General features: G+C 40.8%; 1 protein-coding gene across 1 annotated transcript in view; it reads left to right on the top strand.

Annotated features, from left to right (window-relative positions):
- HDAC9 (histone deacetylase 9) overlaps positions 1-21,511 on the top strand; it is a 684,467-nt gene that overhangs the window by 363,427 nt on the left and 299,529 nt on the right.

Here is a 21,511-nt window from a genome sequence, read left to right on the forward strand (position 1 = left end):
CTTTCTGAATGTGCCTGTCACTCAGAGGGTTTCTACACTGTCTTGTTCTCACAGAGGTCTCCCATCCCCCGATGGTTTCTTATCCATCCCTTGGGTCTCCTTTCCCAAATGAAAATCTCTTCTTGGCCTTCAAACCTAAATGCTGAAGAATTAAAGTTGGATAGAGGGGTATCTTGCTCTCAAGGTAAGCACCCTGCCTCTTTTCTGCTTTCCTTATGCTTGTTGCTCCTTCACTCCTGTGTTGTGGAGGACAGAAAGGGACAGTGGAGGCAGTGAGGAATCAGCTTCTGACTGTGAACGGAACCCAACCAGTTAGTTCATAGGAGTAAGGTATTAATACATTTTTCTTTGCTAACTGACCCAGGTAGGAGAAATGGGACGAATCTCTTGGTGATAACATTTTAATAAGTAGCTGCAGCTTGCTTCCTGCAGCACATCACTGCTGTTCCATGTTATTGAGCCATAATGTCTTCTATCTGCCTTCAGGAAGCATGGAAAGACTAGAATGATAGTGTGGGGGCATTTTCATATCTGCTCATTTACTGCAAAGAAATGAGTGAGCGACATAAGACTAAAAGCCGTGCCCCATGCATCTGTGGGATGGGGCAGAAAGCAAGATGCATGAGTTGTTCATTTCTCGGGTGCCTACTGGGAAAGGGATTGGGACTTCTGAAAAAAGGTGTGATCATGGCCAAAGCATTTCTGCTGTATACTCCCCTCCAGAAATGGTGTAAATAAGTGAGCAAAGGTTATGAATCTGAAAGCTCTCAAAAGCAGCCATACAATCCTCCTTTTCACCTGACACATGAGAGTGTAGCTGTAAGGAGTGCTGCTGTGGAGTTATTAGTCTTTAGGGGCTCTGAGAACTTCCATATCCTGTTCAGTGTTTAGTTTGGATTTAGTAAGTGTTGAGCCATTGAGACTTATTCTCCTAATAATGGGAAATCTATCTCTTCTGTGTGATTTGTGTCTGTATTCCTTAGCTGTTACCTGTTATGATCAGTACTAAGCAATCTTATCTGGTTGTAGGCACACATCACAAATCTATCTTTCACATTTCACATTCAAAATGTTCGTATTTCCTGGCTCTTTCCTCCCTTGAGACATGGTAATATGTTGCATGAGACAACAGAGCAACATCAAGGATTTGTGCTTTGCTCTGAAGTGACATGAATTCACTAAGTGGTGATGACAGCTGATTTATATCGGTAGAGACTTCCTACATGTCGAATAGGGACACAACATGCACTTGTACCAGAGATCTGTGATTCCCACCTGCACAATGCTGCTTGTTCCTAATCCATGTAAACTATTTTAAAAATCTTTGTCTTTATTGTTGTTCACATGCAGTATTTATAGGGGGAAAAAAACACAGTTCACCAGTAGAACTGAAATAGTAGAGGATGATTCTTTGGATACATTCTTAAAGAGTACTACAGCTATTTGTTCATATATGCTGAGAGGGAAATGTATCCTGTCTTGGATGGTCATTTCCCTCTGAAGGACAGTTTTAGCCAACATATCATTCATGCTTATATTATATGCATACTATTATAAGTAGATATTATCTGCTGTTTTTTTTACTATTTCTGTATGTTTATGGTAGACCTGATTGCTGTGTTACCTGTGTTCTACCTTTGTAACTTTTAGCACAAATGTGATGGACAAATATGCCAGTGTTTTCAGATTAAAGTGTTTATAAATAAATACCACATGAAATTAGACTTTCAGATTTCAGGGTGTGTTTTTAGTTTTAAAAAGATCTGTAATAAATATGTTACTAAGTTACATATAAATTGTGCTGAAGTTACCATGACCCAGCTGTTTGCTAGCAGCATAACAGGGAATGATCAAGTTTAATCCAGTGAAGCATTACTTAGTATGATGTCAATACCAAATCATATGGCAGTCTTTAGATGAAATATATCATTATATGATAACAGTGTTGCATGAAAAATACTATTGCATTGTAGCTATTGAAACATCAAAGAATCATACAGTCTCCACAAAAACTGTCAAAGTAACAAAGTAATAAATGCCATGAGTTGTTTAAAAATGCAGTGCAAAACCAAGAAATACAGTTAAAAGAGAGTTTGCTCTCCATACATGCCAATTTATTATGCACTTACCAAGTAATGTATTATGTTGTAGTAAAGGTGACATTTCTTATGGGCTTAATCGGGTTTTGGTTTGTGCATGTGCAAACTTCTGTGGGCCTGTTTTTTTCAACTCTAGGTGCACAGGTGAGAGATTCCAAAACTTGAGTGCTACCTGCAAATCCCTAGAGGAGTGGTGGAAGTAGGAAGGGGGGCCGGGGGCAGGCAGTAAGGTACTGGTCATATGACTTCAAATAGAGCCCTGTTGCCAAGAACCTGAAGGGAGAGGAGGATCAGGGAGTAACATGGGAAGCCCAACATTCCTTTCAAATGTCCAAGCTGTGCAAAAATACTGTGAGATTCATGGGATTTTCTTGCAGATCTTGGCACATCAGTTGGGTTGTAGGCCCAGCCTTGTGCTCACTTGAAAAGGGGAAACTCATGACTATTTTTTAACATCTTCTTCTCCCTTGTAGGATTTTCCATGAGAGGATCCGGCCTAGAAAAAGTTCACTTTTCCAAGTAGCATTCCTGGATGTGCGGTCAGAGGTCATAAAGCAAAAGTAGTGTGCAGTGGCTATTGGACTGATCAGTCAGTTTGACTGGCCAAATACTTTTACATAGGTTAATGGCTGCTGTAAGCAAGCCAGAGGCTAGGACAGGGGTAGGCAACCTATGGCACGCGTGCCAAACGCGGCACGCAAGCTAATTTTCAGTGGCATTCACATTGCCGGGGTTCTGGGGTCCTGGCCACCAGTCTGGAGGGCTCTGCATTTTATTTTAATTTAAAATGAAGCTTCTTAAACATTTTAAAAAACTTATTTATTTTACATACAACAATAGTTTAGTTATATATTATAGACTTATAGAAAAAGACCTTCTAAAATGTTAAAATGTATCACCTGCACACGAAACCTTTAATTAGAGTGAATAAATGAAGACTCGGCACACCGCTTCTGAAAGGTGGCCGACCCCTGGGCTAGGAACTAAAAACCTCACTAATCACAAGTGAAGGCTAATGTGAATAAATTCAGTTCCTGTCTTTGTATATACTTATAGGCTGGAGGAGATTTAAAGCCCATAGGTCCCACTCAGATCTCTTCTTGCCAAATCATTAGGATTTTTTGTGTATGGTATTGGCTCTCCTTCCTTGTTTGCCATAGTCTCATGTACATTGAGGCAAGCGAAGCTGCTGCTTGAAGCAGCAGCAGCAGACTGTTTTGTTCTCTCTTTTAGGCAGCCTTGTCTGCCCTCCCTAGGTGGAGAAACAGCCCTTGTTACATTAGCTCTTCCATTTATTTAAAAAATAAAATAAAAAGTCCAATATCTGCCCTGGTGAAGATCACAAGCCGTGTCATGCTGAAGATTGGAGCATCAATCACAGGCCACTTCTCTCAGACCTTCCCGGTATTCTGAAGGCCCAGCTATCTCTTCCTAGCACTTTGCAGCTTTCTCTTACCTCTCTCTGCAATCCCAGCTATTTCCGCCCTTCCTCTCTGTCACTCCCCTCTGTTGTGCATTTCTACCACCTTTCTCTTACAGGCTAAAGATCATGAGAAGTACTCCTTTCTGGGGTTCCTACCTCATTCACACATCCTTATTGAGTGTGTTGAGGAGGGTGGCTATTGGGTTCTGTTTAGGTCTGCACTGGCTCCCTGCATACCTACCAGTCGCTTCCTGGCTAGATTTAGTTGCTCCCTGCTATGCAGGCACATCCAGCAGGGAATGGAAGAAGAGAGGGGACTGTAGTGCCTCAACAGGGAAACAGAGACCTTTCTGGCAGTGAGGGAAGGGGAGTGACATTCAATATCTGCATGGACCCCAGTGGCAGCCAGGCTCAATAAAGCAGTTTAACTGCCTCACTCCTTGGGGAGTGAGAATTCTCTCCATGTCTATACCCCTTTTAACTGAGGGTATGTCTACACTACAACATTATAGAAGTTGTTTTTTAGAAATCATTTTTATACAGTCGATTGTGTGTGTCCCCACACAAAATTCTCTAAGTGCGTCCCCAGTACCGAGGCTAGCGTCAACTTCCAGAGCGTTGCACTGTGGGTAGCTGTGAGTAGCTATCCCACAGTTCCTGCAGTCTCCGCCGCCCATTGGAATTCTGGGTTGAGATCCCAGTGCCTGATGGGGCAAAAATAGTGTCGCGGGTAGTTCTGGGTACATGTCGTCAGGCCCCCCCCCTCTCTCTCTCCCTCCCTCCCTCCATGAAAGCAATGGCAGACAATCCTTTCGCCCCTTTTTTCCTGGGTTAACTGAGCAGACGAAAAACCACGGCAAGCATGGAGCCTGCTCAGCTCACTGTCACTGTCCGTCTCCTGGGTGCTGGCAGATGTGGGACTGCGTTGCTACACAGCAGCAGCTCATTGCCTTTTGGCAGCAGATGGTGCATAACGATTGGTAGCCATCGTCGTCGTACTCCTGGGTGCTCTTTTAGCCGACCTTCGTGAGGTCGGTCGGGGTGCCTGGGCAGACATGGGAGTGACTCAGCCAGGTCATTCCCATCTTCTGCTGAGCACCCAGGAGAGGACGATGGCTAGCAATCATACTGCACCATCTTCTGGCGAGCAGCCAGGAGATGATGATGGCTAGCAATTGTAATGCAGCAACTTCTGGCAAGCACCCAGGAGATGACGATGGCTAGCAGTCGTACTGCCTAAGATGTAAAAGATAGATGGAGTGGATCAAAACAAGAAATTGACCCAGCAATGTACACATCATGCTGATGAGGTCTGCATGGTCACCTGTGCTGATCAGCTCACCATGCTGTCCAAACAGGAAATGAAGTTCAAAAGTTGGCAGGACTTTTCCTGTCTACCTGGCCAGTGCATCTAATCCCCTCGTTGGAGGTGGAGTAACGAAATTGATTTAAAGAGCCCTTTAAGTAAAAAAAAAGGGCATAGTCATGTGGACGGGTCCAGGATTAAATCGAGGTAACACTACTAAATTCAACCTAAAATCGTAGTGTAGACCAGGCCAGAGGATCCTGGCTCCCTCCATACTGTGAAGCATCCACACACTTTGTGGCCCCATCTTCCAGTACTCACGATGGTGGTCTATGAAATGGCTGGCAGTGTCATTGTGTAGCAGTCATCAGCCTTTATGATGTGCCACTCTCTGGGGTGAAGTGTGTGTCACTACTGTGTTATGTCAGATCTCTGCCAAATGTAGAAAGGATTAAATCATTCCTGAATGCAAGAGCTCATAAGCCAGTAGGCCAGCCAACTTCTTAGGTTTTAAGATAGCAGCAATATGGTTTTAAGTAGCTGCTGCCAGATACAAAACTACAGTAGGTAGTTGATAATGTATTTTTAGCCAAGCAAAGCATACAATGATAAAAATTCATGCCCAAGGAAATTCTAATCCCTCTATGTATTGACTACACACAGCTCCGATTTACTTCGTAGTATTGGGGCCTAACTTTCTAAGGCCCTGATGCTACACTGGGATGCATGGGGGCAGTTCACCTCTCTCAGAGGTGTTGTTTCAGGCTCTCTTCAGACTCAGGCAGATGCTACTGCATTGTTTATACTTAGGTCACATTTTTGACCTTTCCTTCACAACCTCAGGCTAGAAAGTTACAGAAGAAAGAGAAAGAAAGCAAGATTCTGGTGTAATCACATCACCCTCAGAGCTGCAGCCCTGGGCATGGGACCTATGCTTCCTGTGCCTTCATCCAGCTCTGTTTCACATATGTTTAACTTTACATTCAGTGGGACCACTCACACGCATAATGTGTGAACTTGTGTAAGGGTTTGCAGGATTACAGTCCTAGAGAGTTTTTGGTAAGTCTAGGTAGCTGAGCTGAGGCTGCTTTCCTCTTCAGCGTCTCCCATCCCAGCCTGACTGTTTTATGGTAGCACTGAAACCCAATCCTTCTGCAGATTTAGCTCAGAATGGTGTTTATTTGCTTGTGGCAGGTTTTATTACAAAATAAAAATTTCAAGAATTCTGCTTTCAGGATGCTCTTTTTTCCAAAGAAGATTATAGTCACTCTGAAGAGTAAATGATCGAGTTTTAATAGCATGTAAAGAATCAGTGCAATATAAATCATGGCAATCATGTATTTGAAAAAGAAACTTTAAGTGGGCTGGGGGTTTTTTGTTGTTTTTTTTTTTACAGTAATGCAAGCTGCAGATTCCAAAAAGCCTAGTAAAACCATTAGGAACAAACTATGCTAGAAAATACAGGTATTTGGATACATTAATCATTTTACTCAGCAACTGAAGAAGTGTGTTGATACTTCTTTACTCCAGAGACTGTGGTTCAGTCCTTGGTGCCCATAGTTGGGAATCACAGTAATTTAGCAGAAAGTTTATACTGGTCTCAAATGTACATTGCAGTATTGTGTAGCCGATTTTGGAAAAGGAAATCACAGAAAGAAAGAGTTACAGCATCTCTGCACTCCTTCCCAGGCCAATAAGTACAACTAGATCAATGACTATCCTCAATAAGGTTCCACAATGGGGGATGCAGCAAAGCTTTCACAATCAGATTAGTAGCTGGAGATGTTGCTCACATGCCATTCTGATCCCAAGGATTTAGAGAGAGCATGATATGGAGGAAACTTTTATAATAGTTTATTTTTAATTACCCAATAAATTGCAGTTACATTTGGTGTCCATTTAAGTCCTTGTTTATTGCCACTCCTTTGGCACTGTCTGTGTTGTGATCCTCTGTGTTTTGTCAGTCAGATTGTTTATTTGCATACATTGCTGCTCCAGATATTGCTGTATGAGATAGGACATATGTTGTTTAGCTTGTGTAGAAAATAGTATTCATCCATAATAAGAGATGGGTAATAGCTATATACTGAGTGGACTTCTTGGTGCTATGCATTCTGACCTGTGTGTGGCATTTATTTTCTCTCTCTCTCTCTCTCTCTCTCTCTCTCTCTCTCTCTCTCTCTCTCTCTCCTCTCTCTCTCTCTCTCTCTCTCTCTCTCTCTCTCTCTCTCTCTCTCTCTCTCTCTCTCTCTCTCTCTCTCTCTCTCTCTCTCTCTCTCTCTCTCTCTCTCTCTCTCTCTCTCTCTCTCTCTCTCTCTCTCTCTCTCTCTCTCTCTCTCTCTCTCTCTCTCTCTCTCTCTCTCTTAAAAAAAAATCAGTCATAATATACCAGTGGGTTTCTTTGTAACCCAATGTGACATTAATGCATGAAACCAAGGTCCAGTAATCTCTCAGAGAATAAATAGCTGCAAATATGCTTTCCAGGAAAGTGTATCTCCTGATGTTGTTTTAAAGCAGACAGAGTATAGGTAAGAAATTACTTGTAAAATAATGCACACAATTATTGCTACTGTTTCTCTGCATCATAAATATCTATTTTATTTTTTATCTTTGATTTTGGCAAGCTCACAGCATGTTCAGTAGTATTTGCGAGGCTAAATGCATTGCTGTCTATCCCTGGAACCCACAGAACCAACACTATGCATATAAATAAATGAAACCTACTTTCACAAGAGATTGAGTACATTTTATTGCATTGTGCCTGTCTACTTTGTGTCAATATGATTCTTGTGCAGAAACAAGAGCTGTGAGATGTGCTGGGGAATAAATAGATATCTTCTAAAAAAAAAACTTGTTGTCTTGAAATACCAAAGGAAGTGAATCATGCAAGGCCTTAGAACTGAGCAACATTAACTATATAAAAATGTTTTACTTCTTGGGTCAGACTGACATTCGCTTCAGAATGAATAATGGTTATTTAGTTTTTCTTTCTCATAATGATAATGGGGAATGGAAAAATATTTCACTAAATTGCACTAGGAATTTGTGGAAGGCAGTTTGAAAAACCATTTTAACTTATTAAGACTCTTGATGTCACAGCTGGAAAAGCCAGCGGAGCTTTCAGTTTGGTGGACCTGGAGCTGAGCCTGACTGTCATTATCAAGGTATATGATGTCATTATTATGACTAGGGTGACCAGACAGCAAGTGTGAAAAATCAGGACTGGGGTGGGAGGTAATAGGAGCCTATATAAGAAAAAGCCCCAAATATCAAGACTATCCCTATAAACTCAGGACATCTGGTCACCCTAGTTATGACAATAGTTAGTGCCCAGAAACCCATGGAACTTGACACACGAAGAAGAGAGGAAATATAAATTGGATTTTTTTTGAGCAAAAGATTCTGTTTATTAGATTGGAAGACTGTGTGAGTAATTCTGCGTTCAATAAATGACATAAGGGTGCAGTAATGTGGGCTTGGGTATTGTCATCAGATATTACTGTAACCCTTCTGCCCCTCTTAGTTGGCAGCAACAAAGGCCGGGTTCAGTATCCAGGGGTTCCGTTTCAATAACACAATGCAAAACCGACTCGAGCCCCTACCCAGTGACCTGGGACAATTACATACCATCCCCCACCCCAGGTGCCTCTAGGAGGCAACACTTCCCCTCTCGCAAGCACAGAGTCTGAGTATAGCAAAATCCTTTTAATAAAGGAGGGAAACAATGTGGCATCATATTGGGGAAACGCCACAAATAGGATTCATAACATAAACCATGAGCAAAAGACCCACCAAGTAAGTTTGGCAATGTTCTTTTCCCCTTAGGGTAAGTCCAATCACCACAAAGTCCAACAACCCAAAAGTCTCTGTCCCTGGTCAGTGCCGCCCCAGGCTTCAAAAGTTTATCTGCAGAGCTTTACCCCACCAGCCTGGGTGGAAATGGAGGGGAGTGCACACAGGGTGTTGAGGAGCACCTTACGTGGGCTGGGGCTGACTGCCTCGCCTCTCCATGGAGTTCTGCTGCAGCCTTCACCACGACCGGCTCCATTCCACTAGCTGCACCACTCCTCCAGTCAACCCGTGAGCTGCTCCAGCCATCCACGCAAACTGCTCCACTCCACTCTCCTTTGCTCACTATTCCGTGGGCCACTCCAACCGGCCCACAAACAGCTCCGCACTTCTCTGCTCAATGTTCTGTAGGCCGCTCCAACCGTGCTGCAAACTGCTCCACTCTGCCAGCCGCTTAGCAATAGATCTTCAGGCTCCCCCACTAGTTTACACAGCACTCAGTGATCTCAGCTCAGTAAGTTTAGCTCTTTTAGTGATTTCATCTTGTAGTAGGGGAGCCCCAGTGCTGGTGCATCACTGGCCCAAAGTGAATTCAGCTCAGCAGCCTCTAGATGGACTCCTAATGGAATCAAAATTAGCTCTGCTCTTCAACAGTGGAGAGAGGAAGAGGTGCAATTGGTTTTCCAGGCCCTCAAAAGGGGCCCATACCACCAGGTACACACACCAGTCCCCAGTCTCTCTCAATTCACTGGGTTTTGGCACCCATGTCCCTTGTCTAGCGAGTGCTACTTAATTGATAGTGAGACTGTCTGTCATAAAGCAGTCTCATAGTTCCTCATTTACATAATCAGGGTGACAACACTTTATTCCTGCTGCCCCAATAACAAAGAAATTGGGGATCCCAAAGCTGTCAAAATAACCATCTCAGGCTGTCGTGGGTTATGCTAGGCGGGGTGGATGTGCAAATGCAAACACCTGAAATTCCTTTCCACACTCTCCATAATTCACCGCCAAATGTAAGGGTAGAGCTCATCCTGACTCTGCTTACATTACTAAAGAGAAAAAAAACTGATGCACAGGTTAAAGTAACACTAGCTAAAACTAGCAATAGTTTATGATCTCAGCCTAGGAATGATTATACCTAAGTATTTATATAAGTAACTTGACTGGTAAACTTCCTCCAATGTCTAAATATCTATTTAAAAAAATATAAATCTAATATTAACAATGTATACTTTTAAAATAATCCTATAAAGCATAGCCATTGTTACTGTGGATTCCACAATGAACTATTATAATTTTGTTTTTAATGTCTTTAATATGATTCAATTTTAATATTGCTTTGGGATTGTTACAATAAATGTAAGCTACTGAATAGTACTTTGCTGTATCTTTTTAAACAGCAGTGCTAAAAATCAATAGATTAATTAATATAATCACGAAAAATGCTTAAAAATTGGGCAAGGTGTGTGTAGGGTGACCAGATAGCAAGTGCGAAAACCAGGACACTTTTTTTCAGGGGATGGGGGTACAGTTGCCATATTAGACAAACCCCATATTATTGGGGTGTTCCCGATATCATCAGGATGTCTGGTCACTTTAGGTGTCTCTTGCAGTTGTCTGGCTGCCAGTGGCAAGGAAGCTCCAGAGCTCAGCGACATGTTTTTTGTTATTTACTCAAGCAGTTTCTTGCTGTAATGTGTTTATTTACCGAATTCCTTGATGATGGAATTTGAACAGATTAATATGCCTGAGGGAAAATCAGCTCCTCTTAAATAACAGCAGTTCCGCTTCAGGCCATGTTTGTCAAAAGAATCCATGTGATCAGTGGGCAATGGCTTTTTGGCTGGAAAACTAACTTTAGTTTCCAGAAGTTATCAAACATGCTTGCTTGTTGAAATGAGGTGAAGACTGAAAGATTAGATGCCTGTAGGTTTTTGACTGTTCACCCAAAATTCAAAATCTGTTTTGTTAAACTTTCCAAAATGGACAATGAAGATTTCAAATTCAGATCTAACATCTTTTGGCTGTGGTATGTTGTTTTAATACGAGCTAGCTAAGGAAAGCACATTTCTGAAAAATAAACTTAATACACCTCTATCCCGATATATCGTGACCTAATATAACATGTATTCAGATATAACATGGTAAAGCAGCACTCCAGTGGATCAAAGCAAGTTTGATATAACGTGGTTTCACCTATAATGTGATAAGATTTTTTGGCTCCCGAGGACAGCGTTATATCGAGGTAGAGGTGTATAACTGCAAATAATATGATGTAAAATGCCCACTTGAAGTTCTAGAAGCATTTATCCCCAAAGAGCCTATCACAGTCACCCCCTTGTCTCTCTAATATCCTAATATCCTGGGACCAATATAGCTTCAACAATGCTCAAAGTCATTCTCAATGTATTCTCCATGCAGTTCAGTTTTATCATGTATCTGTTGAATAGTGGCCCAGTTCATCTCTCACTGAAGTCAATGGAAGTTTTATCATTGACTTCAGCTAGAGCAAGATCAGGTCCTGCATAATCATAGACTCATAGGACTGGAAGGGACCTCGAGAGGTCATCTTGTCCAGTCCCCTGCACTTGTGACAGGACTAAGTATTATCTAGACCATCCCTGACAGGTGTTTGTCTAACCTGCTCTTAAAAATTTCCAATGATGGATATTCCACAACCTCCCTAGGCAATTTATTCCACTGCTTAACCACCCTGAAAGTTGCAAAAGTTTTTCCTAATGTCCAACCTAAACCTTCCTTGCTACAATTTAAGCCCATTGCTTCTTGTCCTATCATCCGAGGTTAATGTGAACAATTTTTCTCCCTCCTCCTTGTAACAACCTTTTATATACTTGAAATCTGTTATCATGTCCCCTCTCAGTCTTTTCTTTTAGGGAAAGAGGTACTTTGGTGGAACTGAATTTGGTTTCTCTAAAGGATTTTCAAAGTTGTCAGAAATCTCCTTTAGCAAGCTCTAAAACCAGGTTTTACATATTCTACAGCCTTGCACTAGTGAATCAAAGGAAGGCTTCTGGAGATGTAAAGCAGTGATTGAGAGATTAAGGTTTCACTATGCTTTTTTATTTGTGGTGTATTTTTGGGGTAATTTATATGATGGTGAGTAAATCTCGGAAGGGCTAGAGATTTAATTAGATAAACATCTGAAGTGTATCTATCTTAGGGTTTTATACTGCCACCCATCAATCTAGTATCTAAACCCTGACTTCCCTGGAGCTCTGTGCCCTCTTCTCTTCTTGCTTAGTCCATTTATTCTGTAACACTGCTCTACAGCCAAAATGCTTCTGAAATAAATGTAGTCCAACTTTACTAATTCTGGGTCACTGAGAACGAAAATGATGCTTAAAATTGTTGATTGGCTCTAGTTTTCAAGATATGCTATTGGGTCAGTATATACGACCCTTGACTTGGGAATGGCGGAGGATAAGTGAGTTATAAAGGGAAGGGATCTCAATTTAAACCAGAAATGACTAAAATACATCTTTGACTGGATCTATGAATAAATCTATGACTGGGTTTGGACAGTACTTGCTTTTGAGGCAAAACAATGAATGATGCAATCTGAAGCTGGTATTGCATCATACATGATATGAATTGCATCATGTTATTCCTAGAAGTCATGGATGATGCAATCATAACGAAGCTTACATCACTCTGCTGAACAAATTGCCCTATATCAGCTCTAGAAATCATACAGTGTCGTGCTCTCTTATTTGTCAGTGTTTGATTTTGCAAAGGAACACATTTCTGTTTAGCCAAAGTGAGCAGAGATGCCTCGTACTTGTGTGAACAGTGCAGATAACTTCTGCTATGTTTGTGGTGAAGTGACTTTTGCATCACAAAAGCGCAGTAGAACCACTATGGTTAAGAAAGCCTATCACCTTTCTTTTGGCTGCAAAATTGGAGATCAGGACAAGAGGTGGGCCCCACACATGTGCTGCAACACTTGTGCAACAAATCTTCACCAGTGGTTGAACAGGAAAAGGAAATCTATGCCTTTTGCAGTGCCAATGATTTGGAGAGAGCCAACAGATCAGACCATCAATTGCTACTTCTGCATGGTGCCTCCAGTTGGGAAAGGTGTGTCAAAGAAAAAAAAGTGGACTGTGCATTATCCAAACATTCCATCAGCTATACGCCCAGTACCCCACGGAGAAGGACTGCCTGTTCCTGATGCACCAGAATCATTCTCACTTGAGTCAGAGGAGGAAGAGGAAGAGGATGAAACTTCTGGTCCTGAACCATCAATGTCACAGGACCCACATTTTCTCCCATCCTCCTCCTCTGAACCACACCTCATAACACAAGGGGAACTGAATGACCTTGTCAGGGATTTGGAACTACTCAAGAGTAAGGCAGAGCTGTTGGGCTCCAGACTACAGCAGTGGAATCTCCTAGCAGGCTATCAGGGCAAATGGAGCCCATCAATGCTTGCAGACTATTGCTGGACAGTGACAAGAGATGCTCCATTTAATGAATACAATAGACAAGCCAAGAAGCGCCGAGTAGACACTGAATAGGACTAAACTATGTACATAATAGTTTTTTGCCTTTTGTTTCATAATAAATTTTATTTATATAACCCTTTTGCTGATTTTTAAAGTGTTACATAAACAGGACAGGTGAAATATTATCATGTAAAGCAACCATAAACACATGAAAAGACGTAGGTTTACAATTTATGATTAAAAGTCTACTATCTACACAATATACATAGACATAAAATGTAAAAACTTAAATATCTTAGAAACAGTAGCCAATCAGTTGTTTTAATTGTCATATTTGAATTCAGCACATCAAAATACATAATAAATATCACATTTTATCTCTGAAGCAGACGACTTCTCAAAAATTGTAGACCAGTGTAATCAGTCCCACAACTCCATTCCCTCTGCCACCCCTCTCCTAATGCACCTTCCATCGCATGGACTCTCAACCCTGGCTCGCAGCTCATATCTTCTGCTCCTAATTTCATCCCTCTGAATTCCCCTGGAAACAGTCCAAGGACTTCCTCCTCTACAAGTGTATCTTCTCCTCCTTTATGACTATCATCTTTCTCACAAACCACTTGTATTTCACTTCCCCAGAACTATTGCCTCTACATGTTGTTCACCATCTTTGATTCCCTCCTCAAAACTTCTGGACCGTGGCTTGATCTCATTGGCAGGCCATATGGCTTCCAAAATATCTAGGTGGTCTTGTCCTCTCCTCCCTGGATGCTTTCTCTAAGCACTATCAGCTACTGTTTTACAATCAAGGTTTAATGTGATCTCAAAAAGGGGGTTGGGTGTATCTTTGCTGACTGATGATATTTCATTAATAAACACAATTTTAGAGATACTACCTCACCCAAAATTTAAGAGCTCAGCCCTCTAGTTTAAATGCCAATTCACCATCAATCAACCCATCTCAAAGTTGACCCTTTAATGTAATGGCTGGGTTTGTATCTGAGGTACTTATAGACCCCATTATTGTATTATCGGAGTGCATCAAAATCTTTAATGTATTTATTCTTGCCACATACCTCTGAGGTAGGGAAATATTTTGCCAGAAGCTGGGAATGGGCAACAGAGGACAGATCTCTCAATGGTTACCTCTTCTGTTCATTCCCGCTGGAGCACCTGGCATTGACCACTGTCGGAAGACAGGATACTGGGCTAGACGGGCCTTTGGTCTGACCCAGTATGGCCACTCTTATGTTCTTATTATCCTCATTCTACAGATGGAGAACAGAGGCTAAGCAATGTGCCCAAGGTCACGCAGGAGGTCTGTGGTAGAGTAGGCAATAGAATCAAGTCTCAAGTCCTAAACTATCAGCCTAATCACTGAACCATCCTTCACCTTGCTTAATTGAAGCCCAGCCATTAATTGTGACCCCCATTTAACCCCATCCTTTTTAAAGTTTTCCTTCATGTCTGCCAACACAGCCTTTCGATGACCGGTATTTAGAGCAGTTACTCCCACTTTGTTCTTCACTTAGCTCTTGGTGTACCATATCGGATGCAATAATTCCATAAAGGATTGTGAGTCGGGTCCCACCAGTTGCAGAGGATGTCCTGAGAGTGCAGAAATAGAAATTCTTACCTGTACATGGTCTTTACGTATCACAATATGACCCCTTCAGTTAGGTTACAATTTCAGTTAATACCATCACATTTTTTTCACAATGAACTATGTTAAGACAGGCCCACGTAACTATTAGTTGAGACCAGACACAACCTAGAAATACTAGTTTTAATGTGGTAAATAGTTCTTTCAGTGTCTGGCTGATTAGGCTGGGATCCTTGAATTTTAATTTTGGGTATCTAATTCCCTTAGACAGACTTGAAAATTCTAACCTGAGTGTTTATACTGGGTCTGATCCAAAGCCTACTAAAAACAATGGAAGTCCCTTACAATCAGGCCTACTGTAGTCTTACAGCTATGGAAAATCTTGCTGGGGAAAATAATCTTTAGTGAGAATCTGAGGAGAAGATACCAAAAATCCTCTTACTGGAATGATTCGTTACCTGTCAGATGAGAGGAAAACAGAAGCAACCACTATTTATAAATTGATATGCTAAGATGCAGAAAACCAATTAATGGGTAATAATTTCTTTTTCTCAGTTTCTTTGAATCAGATGTGATGCTATGCTTTACTTATTATTTCCTAGCAGAATTGTACAAAATTGTTCTATGTAGTTACTTCATCTAATGGTCCAATTTCTCTATGTATTTAGAAGTGATTCATTTGTCTAGTCAATTAGGTTATGGAGTATTATGGAACATACAAACATTTTGCAGTGATTTTTCAGAATAAGAGTCATTTCCCTATCTATTGCAGCAGTACCTGGAAAGCTGCCATCATGAAAAAAATCCTATAGTTTGTTTGCTTGGTGATTAAAAATTACAAAGGCAAATGTTTGTCAAAGTGAAGAGAAATTTTAATTTCTTTCTCACCCAGCATCTTAAAAACTATAACTGTGCTTGCTCACAAGGTGACTTAATCAGAAGTAAATTGAAGACAGCCTGCAGTGTTTACAGTTGTTAGTTGAGCCAGCGTATGTCTAAAACAGTTGGACTAAGAGAAATAAGGAAAGAATGCTAATCTGAATGGGAATCTGGGGTATTGTCCTGACAATGGGAATATTAGAACATCATTCTAGACCAGCCTGGTCACTCTACAGTCGTACATGAAAGATTGTATTAAGAGGAATTCTATTCTTGGGAAACATTTCTAATAACAATTCAGGATGATTCTTCATTTTTGATAAAGTGAAGACTAATTCAACCTGATTTTAATTAAATTTCCCATGCATATATATCTTAGAGAAACCAGGAAGTCTGTTTGCATTCTATTTCCCTTTTTCTTTTCTTTTTTCTTTTCTTTTCTTTCTAAATGTATTTTATAGATTTAAAAAATGGACTCCCTCTAGTGGCTAAAATAATAGCTTTACATTGCAGTGTATGTTAGCCATATATCTATGTGGTCTGGGGAATATTGAGTATACCTCATAGCATACAGTATTTTGGGGTTTCATTGTTAAAAAGATCTCAGTATCTATTTTCTCTCTGAGTGTAAGATGGATCACTATATTTTAGAGTGCTCATTATGTCCATCATCAGAATATTCTAGATTGAATAAGAACAGTTAAACAACTTTGTGTTAAAGAAGCAAAATGAACCCTTAGCAAAATAAATAAATATATGAGCAAAGTCAGATCTAAACCATTTCATGTGTTCAAAGAAGCCAAATTAGAAAAAGAGGAGTTCAGATACACAATATAATAGATTAGAGAAGCTAGATACGTCACATAATTGTGTGAACTAAATATTAGATCTCTCAGCAGCTTAATTTTGTTTTCAGATCAAGAATGTAATTTGATATTTGAAGAAAACCCACAAAGTATGACTTTGCCAAGTAGACCTCACTGTTTACAGTGGAAAGAGTCCTGTAAAATGTTGATTGAGTAGAACTGTGAATATGTGTTGTTTCTCTTCTTCTCTACCTTAAGCAATCCCCATAGTCATTTTTATAGCACAGGGGAAAAAAGACTTTCTTAGGATTATTTTCTGTAAATTTCTGTGGTTTGAATTTGGATGCTGTAAAACCAAAATGTCTTCATGTTTGGGAGGCAGTGGCATGCATTAAGTGTTCATGACGATTGATGGGTACTTCCTTGATTTCCTTTTTTACTTTCTGTTGTGTGTCATTTTTTGTAATTCCTCACACTGAAGCTCCTCTTTTATAATCATAAACATCAGTGGTGGAAAAGATCTGTTGATTTATATATAGTCCATCCCAAAGCCAATCCAGGATTGTTTTCCAAAGTAAACACCAGCTGCAGGAGATGGTGCAGTGGGTAAGTCAGGGCCTTCCAGTGTTCTATAATCCTCTCACCAGACCTAGAGGGACCCTCCCAGGAAGCAAGGCCCAATAGCGTCCCCATCCCTTCTTCAGGGGAAACTGGAGTAGTAGCTGCTTTCTCACATCAAAATCATCTCTGCTCTGCATCTTGAGCTCTGTGTAATTTTTCCATTGGTTGTTTGTCCTCTTCATCCCACTCCATTCCTAAAACTGCAGCTCTTCATTGTACCAAGCCTCATGCTGCCTGCTCATTGTGCTTTCCCCCCCTTTCTTCTGAGTCCCTGTAGTCAGCCCACCCTCAGCTTCAGCTCAGCTATAATGTCTTGAGTCTCTTGCCCTTGGGTCCCCTACAGGAACCATGCTTTCCTGAGCAATCTTATTCTTCACAGCAGGAGTTCAAATCATTCCTGGGGTCTTTTTGAGTCCAATTTACAGTCCCCTGGAATCTAGCCCCTGGTGGCATTTCCCAGAACCCACCACAGGTTGCTGGCTAGTAGCAGCTCTCCATGGCTTTCGCTCAAATTGAGCTTATTGTGTCAGATTGCCCCAAACAAGGTGGTTGAAGGGAAAATTTAGTAACTGCCTCAAGCTGAGCTGCCCTTGCTACCGGAGCTCACTAGCAGTCCTTGGCAGCCTCTCTGCTCCTAGGAAAACTGCCTCCCCTCCCCCCACTCTAGTCTCACCCTTCTAAACACCACTTCTCCAGGTGTGCCTAAGTGGTGCTGCCTGAGTGCAGGAGGCCTTTCCATCAGTTACCCTCTTTCATTTCCCCCTTCAGTGTAGCTCTAAATTTTCCTGTCCCTTTATTCACTCACATCGTTTGCTTTAACAAGGCGTTCGTCTTCCCTGTCTCATCGCCACTACCAGACACACACACAAATATGCAACTGACATGGCATATGTCTGCTTTCATCGTGGTCTCTTTGCATTTATGTTGTATCCCTTTGTAGTCTGGTAGCACCCAAAATATTCTAGGTGTGGCGTGTGCGCACACACACATACACACACAAAGTCCCTGGCCTGAATAGCATGCAGTCTACGAAAACAAGGAACATATTAAAGGTAGAGGAAGAGGGAGATAAAATATACAATGAAATATATCATTTTTTACTAATAAATATAAACAGTATTTAACAACCTTGTATATACAAGATCTTTACTCTTTGGGTAGCAGTGCATGTTTCAATAAGTATCTCATTACCAGTTTATCCAGTCACACATTGCAAAAGAACATTAAAGGGGTATTATCATCTTGGGATTTTTGTTTCTCCTCTGTAGGAAGCTTCAGTTCAATCCTTCCCTTTCCTGTTTCTGTGATTAGAAACCATATTTAGCCCCCTGCTTGTCAAAGACCAGGGTGTTCCAAAAACATTGATTAAAGGCATTGAAATAATCAAGTATCTTTTTTTAATTTCCTGGGTTTAATGACTTCTCAGGAGGTTGTGAGCTTAGCGAGTTGTGGCACATTAAGTTACACTATGCAATGTGATAAAACCTGGGCGTTCTCATATCTAAATGACATACATGTAGCTGTAGAAATTCAAAAGGCTGAGGCTTGCTAAGTATGCCTTTTAGAAATGTAAATTCTCGGGTCTTGGTTTTTTATATACTTTTTCTAAATTATGTTACCTGCTGTCCTCTGACAGGTTTGCACTGACTTGGCTCCCTCACTCATATTTTCTGGGAGTCATGGCCCTCGCTCATATTTTCTGGAAGCAATGGGTAGCCCATGTTTGAGCACCAAATTTATTTGTGGACAGTTTGCTCACACATGTCTGCCTAATGTATGAGCTGCATTTGGTAGTAAATGGTATTAGGGGACACAGCTACCAGCCCACTCAAGTGGTACTTCCTTTGGGATCTCAGCTCTAGGAGAAAATTCTTGACCCCTCTTCTATACTTGTGTGATTTGATGGAAACTGGTTTTATCCCCACTGCTGGAGAGTGCTCAGCTGATGGAAAGCCATTATAGCCACTAGCCTTCCTACATCCTCCAGTGCAAGACAATAGTGGAGTGAGGTGGAGGAGTCAGAAACATAGTGTGCTCTGGCTGCGTTTTGTTGACAGACAGTCCTTTGGGCATGTTGGCAGCTACCATAGGCTACTAGAGCCCTGAGAGCCATCAGAGCCAGGTGACAGAATCAGGGATCCATAATCAGCTCTGTAACCCTTCCCCACCCTGCCTCCCACAACCATCCCTTTGTTTTCCAAGCCTGTTTTTAGCAAACCAGAGAATCTGGCCCATATTTTTTAAACTATTCAATCTCAATGACTGGGAGTTAAAATGACCTTTTAGGAATTACATTACATTCGTTTGACAGTTTCAAGGTGGTGGTTGCTAAAATCCTTCTTTAGATTTTGAACAAAAGTCATTGAGAGAGTTTTTTTTCCTTTCTTTGATTACACACAATAGTTTGAGATGGGAACTGCAGGATTGCTAAAATCACAGTCTAAGTTTTTATATTTTTGAAAGAAAGAAGGCTGGGGAAAGCATGTGGCCAGTGTATCACTGCTATCCTTTACTTTTTGCAAATACGTCAGGATATGTGTGTGTGTGCGTGCATATGTGAACACCAAGGATTCATTTGGATCAATATTTGTGTGTGCGTATATATGTAGGCACAAAGCCAGTTATATGATCCTATCTAATTCGCACTTCAGAACTCTGTTGCATATGTCACATGGATTGAAAACTGGCAACATGACCTTAAGCAAGGATAATGATAAACTGTATTGAGTTGGGGATGCATGTCTATTTAGTGCTGCAGACAATGCTGTCACATTAGATCCAGTCTTCAGTAATGATCAAGAAAAGACAGGAAAACAGTGCTACAGTTGTGTCTGGTCATTGCATGGGGGACATAAGGGTTGAAGAAGGCTTGAGTAAAGAAAACTGAGGACTGGTCTTCAATTATGTTAAGGGCTATTATAAAAAGGACGACAATCAGTTGTTCCCCAGGTTCACTGAAGGTCGGACAAGAAGTAATGGGCTTAATCTGTAGCAAGGGAGGTTTAAGTTAGATATTAGGAAAAACTTTATAAGGATAGGTAAACACTGAAATAGACTTCCAGGGAGATGGTGAAATCGCTGTCATTGGAGGTTTTTAAGAACAACTCAGACAAACACCTGTCAGGGATGGTCTATATTTACTTGGTTCTGCCTCAGTGCAAGGGGCTGGATTATGTAACTTTTCAAAGTCCCTCCCAGTCCTACGTTTCTAGGATTCTATTATTACATTTTCATTCTTACTTGCCTTTTCTTGCGTACATATGCAGCAGTCAGGCACAATCTGGCCAGTTAGATGCAGATATGACATATCTACACATAGCATTTATACTGTGTATTATATTATCATTAATTAGTTGTCACCATGAATGTAGCATGGACATTGGAGCTGTGGAAGAAGTTCAAAGGTTGAGGAGAGATTCTGCAGTTTAAAATATATCCACATTTATCTTTGGCATATTTTTATCTTGCCTGCAGGAGAAGTATCTAGAATTAAGACCATTCAGATTCCCTGTAAGAAAAGGGCAGTTTCTGAAAAATGAACAGTCCCATCTGTCAGCAGGTGTAGAGAATCTGTGAGTAAGAACAGTACTGGCTGAAGCATAAATAGAGCAACATGGAAATCCAAATATAGCCCAGATCTGATTTTGACAACATATCATCGTGGTTTTGGTTTTAACAGATTTTGAATTTGTTTCATATTTTAATGTAACATCTTGTGCGCATTTGCCCATAATCCTCCGACTCCTTTTAGTTAACAGCAAGATGTTGGCTTGATGTTTGCAAGAAAACTGGAAAGCTGATAAATGGAGCTTTTTGCTAAGTACTCACTAGTGAAGTAATAGCAAACACTACAACATTTAAGAACTTCGGTATTACAAATTATGTGGCATTCATGTTTGTGTTATGGTTTATTATGACTGTTGAACTCAAAAACATATTTGCAGAGAAAGAGTCTGAATTTAGTAAATCAGTATAATACAGGCTTTGATTTTTAAAACTGCCGGCCAGCTAGCTTTTATTTCAGTGTTGGTATTTCAAGGCCTCTCACTGATATTTTAGAAGTTTGCGGTTGTCTGAGCTTCCTTTTCAGGCCCTTGGGAAATAAGAGAATGGTAAATCAAAGCCCAGAACGCTGTTTGCATTTATTTTACTTCTCATTTATGACATGTATGCAAATGCTTAAAAGAAAAGAGAAAGGTATAATCATGGTAAGATCCCTTCTGAAGAACAAGGGGGAATACATTTCTATTACTCTACTTCTTGATATTATAACATCAGATGAGTGTCTCATCAGGTTTGGTAATTCATTTATATTTCCATTTTCACAATGGTCCTTTAAGAGTGATCTAAGTATAAATTTATGTTCTGGAAGAAAATAACTGCTCTTTAATTTCTTGTGTTTTCCCTTCCAGGCCAATACAAAGGAGGAGAGAATTGCAAAGTCACAAATGAGCTCCTAACTCCCATTGAAAGTCATCGTGCCGTTTGTGCTTTGAAAATCTCCCTGTGTGTATAC

The sequence above is a fragment of the Gopherus evgoodei genome, chromosome 2 (assembly GCF_007399415.2).
Source record: "Gopherus evgoodei ecotype Sinaloan lineage chromosome 2, rGopEvg1_v1.p, whole genome shotgun sequence".
NCBI lineage: Eukaryota > Metazoa > Chordata > Testudines > Testudinidae > Gopherus > Gopherus evgoodei.